This window comes from Oxyura jamaicensis, chromosome 1 (assembly GCF_011077185.1).
Source record: "Oxyura jamaicensis isolate SHBP4307 breed ruddy duck chromosome 1, BPBGC_Ojam_1.0, whole genome shotgun sequence".
Lineage (NCBI taxonomy): Eukaryota > Metazoa > Chordata > Aves > Anseriformes > Anatidae > Oxyura > Oxyura jamaicensis.
The window spans coordinates 56,989,300-56,998,690 of NC_048893.1; positions in this window are offsets into that span (position 1 = coordinate 56,989,300).

A 9,391-nucleotide genomic window follows, 5' to 3' on the forward strand; every position below is an offset into this window, starting at 1 on the left:
AGAAAGAAAGAAAGAAAGAAAGAAAGAAAGAAAGAAAGAAAGAAAGAGAAAAAGAAATCAGTCTGTTGTCCGTAGCTTTTTCCCAGCTTTGGGACTACAATTTCTCATGTAATTAACCAACAAGATGTTATATCTGTGTTACCATAAGTGCAACTGAGACCTTTATTAAAAAATATGGGACTCAAAAAAGTTCATTGTCCTGCCACTAAATAGGCTCCTAATTAGCATGTAATCCAGCTACTTTTAAGAACAGTTCTGGTGTTAGTACATTGACAATGACTGAAGAACCCCATGAGGAAGTCCATGCTTAAGTTCATGTTTAACTGCATTTCTTTCAGCCAACTCATAGTCCATGCTGGAAAAGTCTGGGCCTCAACTACATTAACTTCTTTTGGGCATCTCCCACTTTTCCAGAGTTGCAAATGCAGCTATGGTTGTTTTTTCCATTTGCAATAGTGTTGAAGAAAGCATTTCTGGAGTTGTTCTATTGCAAGGATGTAAGATGAGTGTCCAAACGTGAATCCTTATTTGTGCAGCTGCCTTTTGCTACAAAGCACAATGACCACTACTGAGTTTACCTTTGTTTCCATATCTTATTGGTGAGACAGATGGATTTTGTTCCTGCCCCCTAAAGCAATTCAAACGTGTGTCTTGATAAAGCAAGGGTGGGCTTCTAATTACTTTGCATAGAAAATGCATTTCAGACAAAGTCAATGAGAACATGTTCTGTTAAGCCTAATGGAATATAGATAAAAGTAAGCTGACACACCTACTAGACCTGCTTCCATTAAGAAAACAACTTAAATATTTATGAGGAAGGAACATATCCCAGCTGTTACTACAGTTATGCTAGGTCTCCTAACCTTCTTTGGGCAATGCTGTAAATCTTATGAGCATACATATGTAACTACCCTGAGCTGCTCTTCCAAAGAGCCAGCTTGCATATCAGGTGCTTGGTGCGTGTCCTTCATCGAGCACCTGAGGGCTTCCAGGGCTGGTGAGCACCCCGCATCCCCGCACTGCTGGGCCCTCATAACACGAAGGCAGCTAGGCCAGGTTGTAACCCCAAAGGCCAGAGACCACCGTGGAGAAGCAGGGTGATCCACTGGTTCATCCTTAACCACCGCAGCAGGGAGGAGACAAGTCCACAAGCAGCCAGGCCACTTCTGAAAGAGCAAAATTATTTATTGCTGCCCATGCCAGTACGGCCTCAAATCACTGACATGAGAACTGGGTGAGAGAGGCGTCTCTCGCTCCCCGCTGTGTTCGCTAGCCGTTTGGAGAACAGCAATCACTACATTTTTAAAAGCTGAAAGGCTTGACAAAACAATATTTAAATGCAGGAAGGGTGCCAAAATGATAAGTGCAGGGACTCGAGCTCACCATTCATATGCAGAACAGGTCTATTGCAAGCTGTTGCAAGGCAAACCTCAATTTATCTATTTCTGTGGTCCCACCATCTCCAGAGTAGGGCAGCTCCCCCCAGTGCTCTGACATAACTGTAATATTTTCTTTTCTTGCTGCACACTGGAGATAAAATTTGATTAATCTCAAGCTTGTTTTTCTGCTGTCTGTGTGTAGAAGCTTAGGCACTTTTGCCTGTTTTCTTGCACAGTGCTACTCCAAAGAACATTGGCTATCCACAGGCTTATAGGAACAAAACCAAATAATGCAAAACAAAGATATACAACCCGTTCACAGCTCCTGAACTGGCTCCCTGCCATCAGGCTGGATGTCATTCCTGTGTACATATGAGAAGTGTTACTTTCTTGTTTGTCTAGTAAATGCAGGCAAATGCACAATACAGGAAACTAAGACTGTAAAACAATCTTGAACAAGCTAAAGACATTAAACTGAACATGCCACATGAGAGACAGAGCAATTGCACTGGTAGTTATTTCCACATTTCCCAATTCTACCACAAGATACTCATTTCACTAGCTATTATGTGCAAAAATTGTTACAGCGCAGAGGGAAGCAGGGAATAGCTTGTATATCCATAGTGTGATCACTGCCAATACACCAGTGTATGAAAACAAATGAATGCATTTTCCCTCAAGTATCAGAGTAAGAGGCTACATATAAAAAAAAAACGACTTAGTCCTATGAGGAGAAAAGCTATTTTTAAGGAAATAGCATTAGGAGGCAGAAAAGCAGAACAGAATAACTTTAGGGTCATTTCAAGAGAAAAGCAGAAGGCGTAGATAAGGGTATCTGTCATAGCACAGGGGCTGGTCTTTGTACCAGCAAAGAAAGAAAGGAGGAATATATCTGAATTCTTCTTTGTTGTACTTTTAATTAATTTTTCACCTCTACATTTTTTTTAGGCTATAAATATTAAACTTTGGATGCATACATTTTGCTGGAGCATCTTGGCAATCTAGTTGTGGCGTTGCATAAGCCTGTAACTCCGATGGCAGATCCTTTCCTCCCCCAGCTCAGGGTTCAGCGAGGGCATACTGAAATTTAGTCCCAGAGTTTGTCCCTTTCTGAGGAGCCCCTGCTTTTCTTCCCAGGTCGGAGCATAAGAGGTTTAGCCAAGGAAAGGCTGGGAACTATAAATGTAAAGGTGAAGAGGGAGAAGACGACAGCTTGATTGACTGGTCTTCCAAACACTTTGGTTGTTCTGAATTCTAAACATAGAGAGAATTAATGAGACAGAACTGTCCTTGAACATTAAAATTGTCAACACTCCATCACTGAATACCACAGAAGAAGCACAAGCTTCTGCTCTCACCTAACATTGTCAGACCCCCCTCCCCTTCAAGCCGTCAGGTTTAAGCCTACTTGTGATGGTGTGCGCTGAGGCAGCACTGCGATGGACAGGCAGGATGAGCCCACAGAGCGGATAGCCAAGCCAATGGAGCTGACAGCACTGGCAAGGCGAGCAGAAGGAAATCTGCTGAGTCCCAACCATGTACCTGGTTCTTCCAGATAAAGTAGGAAAGGTCAAGGTAATGGTTTTTATCACCAGCTCATCATTTCTTCCTGTCACATAGGTTCTCAACACGTATGAATCACTTTGTGAGGGACATTATGCTTCTGATCTAGACAGTTTCTGAAAGGATAAAAGCAAGCTGGGCTGCAAAGTGGTCTTGGGTCTTTGGGGTGGTCTTGTGCCTGGGAGTCTCAATACTCCTGGGTCTGACGGGCTGACTCGGGCTCCATTAACCATGCAGCAAACAAAAACTCAACCTAATTTATACTTAAACTATTTTCTAACTGAAGAGACAGATTAATGACTCTGTCTGTAAAACAATCCATATAATGTATTTTGGGGAAAAAAGAAAAAAAAGAAAAAAATAAAAAAAAAGTGTCACAATTAATGTTTCTGTACAATTGAATGTAATGAATCCTGATTGATGTCAACCTAATGCATATGTAAATGTCTCTATGAACCCAAGAACCTTCTAAGAACCTTCTGCCTGATTTGGAGAAGTAATTGAAGTATGCCCTTGCAAAAGAGAAAGAAGAAAAGATAATGATGCCTTTTCCTCCCAAACCTCTCTCTGGTTAGTAGGTTTACTCAAAGCTCTCCTTGCTAGGATTCAATATGGCAGCTTTCAGCCTCAGTGAAAAATGGAATTACTGCAAATAACTTTCACATTGAGCTCAGCCTTCTGCGAGTTAGCTCATTGCCATGCTTTACGATACTGGGGCAAGTCCCTAAGAGGCAGGACCAGACAGCAGTGCCTGAGCCACTGAGTCTAAGCCTATGGCCGCAGACTGACAGCTCAGACACCCTTGGGCAAGCACCTATCCTGATCTCCTAGTTACACCTAGAAGGACAACAGACATAATCTGGAGCAGTACCAACAATAAAGTCTGTCCCAGATACGTAATAGGTGACCTTTTAAACGTCTAATTAATGTGGATCTTTTTCTTTTGACTGTAGACCTGTAATGGGAAGTGAGGCAGAGAGAAGTTGAGGAGAAGGACAGGGTCTCACCAGGGGTGCCTCATGCCTTTGATTTGCAGGATCAGCCATGACTCTCCACCTTCGCCGTCCAGTTGAGGTAGCGTTCAGCATCAAAGTTGGGCTTTCACATCTGTCACCATTCTGTGTTTTTCACCAAAGAGAAAATAAAAATACAATAATGAGCAACATACCCTGTAGCCTTGGAGCTAATTATGCAACTTTCTTCACAAACTAAGTGGAAAACGCATGAGCTTGGAAGATAACCACGGAGCAATTAAACACGTGCTTGTCAACATGTCACAAGTACGGTGTTGTTACAGTTGAAATGAAAACACAAAATGCCATCTGATTGAACTTCAGAATAATTAACACATCATAGCACAGAACCATGACAAGTAGCTGTCAACAGTTATCAGCACAGCGATGACATTTTTCACTGTGAATAATAATGTCATTTTCCACTTTTGAATAGTAACACTGTTTTTTATTAGGAAAAAGCAGCATTGTTTAAAACATACAAATATATCCTCGGTAAAACAAGATTTTGTTCTGCTAAGTTAACATTCAAACAGAATTATTTCATAGATTTTGTAGCCCAATGTCTAATTCCACATGCAAAAGCAAACAAAGCTCTAAATCCACGTAATTCCTTGAGGGACAGGATGCTGCCCACGAGACGCTGCCTTCGGCAGCCAGTACCCATGTACGCCTAGAACACTTTCTCTCTATGCCAAGCTGCAAACCATGAATGCGCTGGACTTGTACTAAGCTGGTGATTTTTTACAGGACACACAGAAGTATAAAAATATACCAGATAGTCAGGGTGCTGTGGGTGATTCTCAGCAATTTGGGGCAAGTTAATAATGACAGTTTGTCTGAGCTCCTAGAACAGTTTGCTGAGGCAAAGTTGTAAAAAATAAAAATATTCTGTGAAGTTTTCTTAAGGTTATAAACTGCTCTGCTGGTTTGTTTTCTGTAAACAAGTGGGTTATTGATAGTTATGATTTAAAATACACGTCAAATTGCACATTCTTTTTTAGGATGGCTGTGTACAATTTATGCTTGTTGACTATGACTTTAATTAACAAGTCATTTGAGTTAGACACTTCGGTCTTTGGAGGAAAAAAAAAACAAACAACATCATATTAGCAACAACCCACTGTCAATCCTATAAAGACAAGTTATAAAAGAAAGGCTGGAAGGAATCAATTTAATATGCCCGCAGGTATTGACAGGGCAGTATGGCAGGAGTCAAATCCCATGCCTGATGCAGCTGAGATCAATGTATTGACTCCCCTGACTGAGTTAATTTTGGAAGCCCCAGACCTGGGGCAGCGGTGGTACAGCTGTGCTGGCTGGGCACCCTGCCCTGGCTGGGCAGCAGGGGTAATTCAGAGGGAGCTTGGGCATTTCTGCACAGTGCTGTGTCGTCACATACTGTTTTGCCTAATGTGAGGGGTGAATAAATTCCTATAGCCGTTCCTAACTAGGCTTGTCTGCCCACCAGGATGGCAGCTTTTAATGCCAGCTGGAGGTAGCTTGGTGGCATTGCAACAAAAGTTCTCTATTTTTATTAACAGGATTAAGTAACCGATATATAGAGATGGCTCCTCCTCACACAGAGCACAGAAACCTGCCTCCAACAAATATTTCACTAAATCACGTCCCAGAGCTGTCAATTCTGCTGAGGCTTCGCACCCCATGGAGTGGGAGGTGTCTTGTCTGTCTTTAGCCATTTAAAAGGTAGGAACCTACCTTGAATGGGAGCAGAGGGTTCTGCTATAACCCATGGAAAGGTGCCAGCATCTCCAGACAGCAAGATACCTCACCTGTCTTAGAGACTTGCATCTGCAGCTTCCAAATGGTGCAGAAAACCCAACTTGACCTGCAAATCTGGACCACGACCAGCACTGCCATACTTGGGTCTTTGTTGACACTGGCACGGCAATACAAATAATACAGAAATCCGCCTTGTGTTTCAATGGCTTCCACTTCTGACTCACCTCGGTGTGAAAGAAGCCCCTCTCCCCAGAGGGTAATTTTTATAGCACGGGTGCCATGGAAAGAAAAAGCAGCTTTGCAATAGAAAACTTGAGACGCTCAGTAAGACTTTCTACTAAATGACATCTTCCTCTGAGTGTTTGCTCTCAAGCTGGGTGATGAGGGATCAGGTGGATAAAGCTGGGTCTCTGTGCCAAACTCCCACATCACGCAAAATTAAAGTAAAATTTTGTTTAAAATGTAACAACGAAGATCTTTAAGGGCAAGATATGTCTCTCTCTCTGTCTCTATCCCCTCAAGCACTAACCCCAATATTTTTACACTTCCACCCACCACAGAAAAAGGGCGAAATGCTACCAGAAATTGTATCTGTGGGATTTAAGGCTTAGCAACAAGTATGAGAAGAAATCACAAGGATGCAAGCTGCTGACATTTCTGAGAGCTCTCCACAAATCTGCAGTGCCCACAGACTTCCTACAGCGACGCAGTTCCCGTTGTGGTTGCCTGACCTGAACCTGCTGTCCCACCACGGGGGTGGCCAGTTCCATCTGTGGCCTGCTGAACTCCAGATCAGCAAGAAAACCGCCGCCTGTCCCTTGGTTCAGGGGGAGGAAACCGATGCTCAGGAATGAGAACTGGAAGTGAGGGTAGAATAAATCTGTAAAACTGAAATTACAAGGGCACACGCTGGAATTCCAACAGCCAAGGTAATAAAGTTCCCACTTTGCCAGGTTTTAGGCATTGGATTTCACCTCCTCTTGAGGTGAAGTGGGCTGAGCTGATCTGTTAGATTAGTTCTGTCACCAAAAGGGTTGACCATATTCTCCTGTCTTCCCACCCCACTGCTTCCCTACTGGCTGCTTCATGAGCCACATCAGGCCCCCCAAAAAACAACCTGAGGGAGGAGGGAACGTGCAGAACACCGCTCCTCGGTGACAATTCCTATTTCTCATGGTTTTGATTCTTAACATATTTCCCTATTTTGTTTTGATGGGGTTTATCCTCTTTCAGGAACAACCTTCAGAAAGAAGAGGGGAAGGGCTAACTGGGAAACCTACCAGGCTGAGTACCAGATGGAGGCAGGGCCAGCTGGGTTGAATTGCTTTCTCTACAAAAAGCGTGTCAGCAGTGAGGACACAAGGTAACTGAGCTTGTGGTTTCCAGTAGAAATCAACCTCCAGAGATAATGATTATAATCCTTCTGTGTTCATTGCGATTGGCGTAGGCAGCCAGGGCAGACAGACAGGGACTTCCCTGCAGCTGTGCACAAGAGCATCTGCGCGCAGAGGCTGCGTTACGTAGAGGCTGGTGGCTGTAAGATCTCGGTCAGACAGGATAATGCCTTTTGGGCATGCCAACACCGTCACTTCAGCTCGCAGAGCAGCTGGAAGAGGACAAATACTCTTTAGCAGCAGTACAAATGTGCCTTGCAACATCTGTGCAATATCAGAATGACTCTGAAATGGAAATAAATTACCTTGCACATAAGCTGTAGGGCTAGTGATAACTTGTATGAAAGGAAATCTTTTGTTAACTCCAACACTTTACTCAGAAATGTTTCTTTTTCTACTTCAAAGTATCAAATGTTTGTGTTGTAGAGATTCAGTGAAAGATTCCTTTTCAGCCAACTTGGTTCAACAGTTCAAAAGATCCTGGGAAGACACTTAATTAAATTTCAATGTGATTTATATGGGTTTAGTATAAGTTGACCACTTATTATTCTGGACTGCTTGTTGAGCCCCTAAAAGACACGCACTTGGCTCAGTTCAGATAGGCAGAAAGGCAGGAGCTGCTCAGGAGGGTCAATGCTGACCCCGGGAGGTGGGCAGGGAAGATGCCATGGAAGGATGAAAACCCCAGAGCAGACTGGAGGCATCTCTGGGGAAAGGACCCAATGAGGAACCTTTGAGGTTCAGTCATCACATCGCCCTCCTTCCAGCTCATCCCTGGCAGAACTTGGGAGCAGAAAGCTTTGAGGTGGGGGAGCTCGAGTCTCAAGCAGACCAAGGAACAGTCACTCGGTTTTGTTAGGCTTCTGCAAAGCAGAGCCCAAGGAGGGGAATCCAAGCATGAAGAGCCTATGCCATAGGCATCTTTAATCTTATATCCCTTCACCCAGAACAAGATGATTAGGTAATGGGTATAAAATAACCTAAATATAAATTTAACAATACAAAACATACAATAAGGGTTATAAAAACATTCAATATACAGAGGGTTGCTTCTTGCAAGTTACCCTCCTAAGCTTCCAGCACTCCATGGTTTAAGGGCATCTGCACCATAAGCTACAGCCAGATCATTATTTTATTAACCTCCCAACTGGCATGCTTATGATAAATCTCTTTTTCAATATAGTTACATTTTTAGACCATAACATCCTGTGACAGGGAGTTCCATTTAGTTTTCTGTAATGCAGGGGAAAAAAACCCACAGCCTTCCAAGTTTTCTGTCATGTCAGCTTCCTGCTAACTTCACTTTCACCATAGCTCTTTTTCTGAGAAATCAGGATCCTTGCTTGCTTTTCCGACAAGTTCTATGGTTTAAGACTGAGTCCAGCTGCCTGACCTCTTCAAGGATAACCAAAAGTTAAAACATATTAGTGAGGGCGTTGCCCAAATGCCTCTGGAACACAGGAAGGCACAGGGCATCAACCACCTGACTAGGACGCCTGTTCTGGTGTTTGACCAGCCCACAGTAAAGATTTTTTTCCTGATGTCCAGTCTGAACTTCACCTGGTGCAGCTTTGCGCCATTTCATGCATTCCAGCATTCTTGCTTCAGAAGATGTCAGGGTTGCAAACTACTGTTTCTGTTAGCATGGGTCAAGATGGTTCTGGATGCTAATAGGAAGTGCGTCACCCTGCCAGATGATTTGTGTATGCCATTTTGTTACCACCGGATTTGAGTAAATGACTACTTGTTTCTCCCAAACCACTGCAGGAGTATGCCTAGACAATACGGTGTTTGGAAAACTGAATGAAATAGTTGTTGTATTAATCTCCTGATGTTGGTGGTTGCCATGTTTTGTCTGCCTAGAATATGGGAATCAGATATATGAAGCTGGGGATATAACAGCATCCTCTTCTGAATAAAGTAAAGTCAAAATTGTGGAAAGACTGACTTGCAGCTTTTTTCTCATACAACCAAATGTGTATCTGTACCACTATACAAATAATACTTTACTGAGTTCTACACTTAAAGATAGAAATTGTTTTCTAGGATAATCAGCAAGAAAGCTGGCCAGCTGTAGGACAGCATCTTCAAAGCAGTAGTAATTCCTTACTTAACGTATGCAGTCTAAGTAGGACTAGTATGGAAGTATCCGTTCTGATTTTTTAAAAAAATAAAAATCTGAAGACTAGTTGCTTAATCTAATGAAGTCATGCACATTACTCTCTGGCATAAGGTGACAGTTGCTCCAGTTATTTTCAAGAATGTAGTGGTGTTATTACACTTTGGGAAAAAAAAAAAA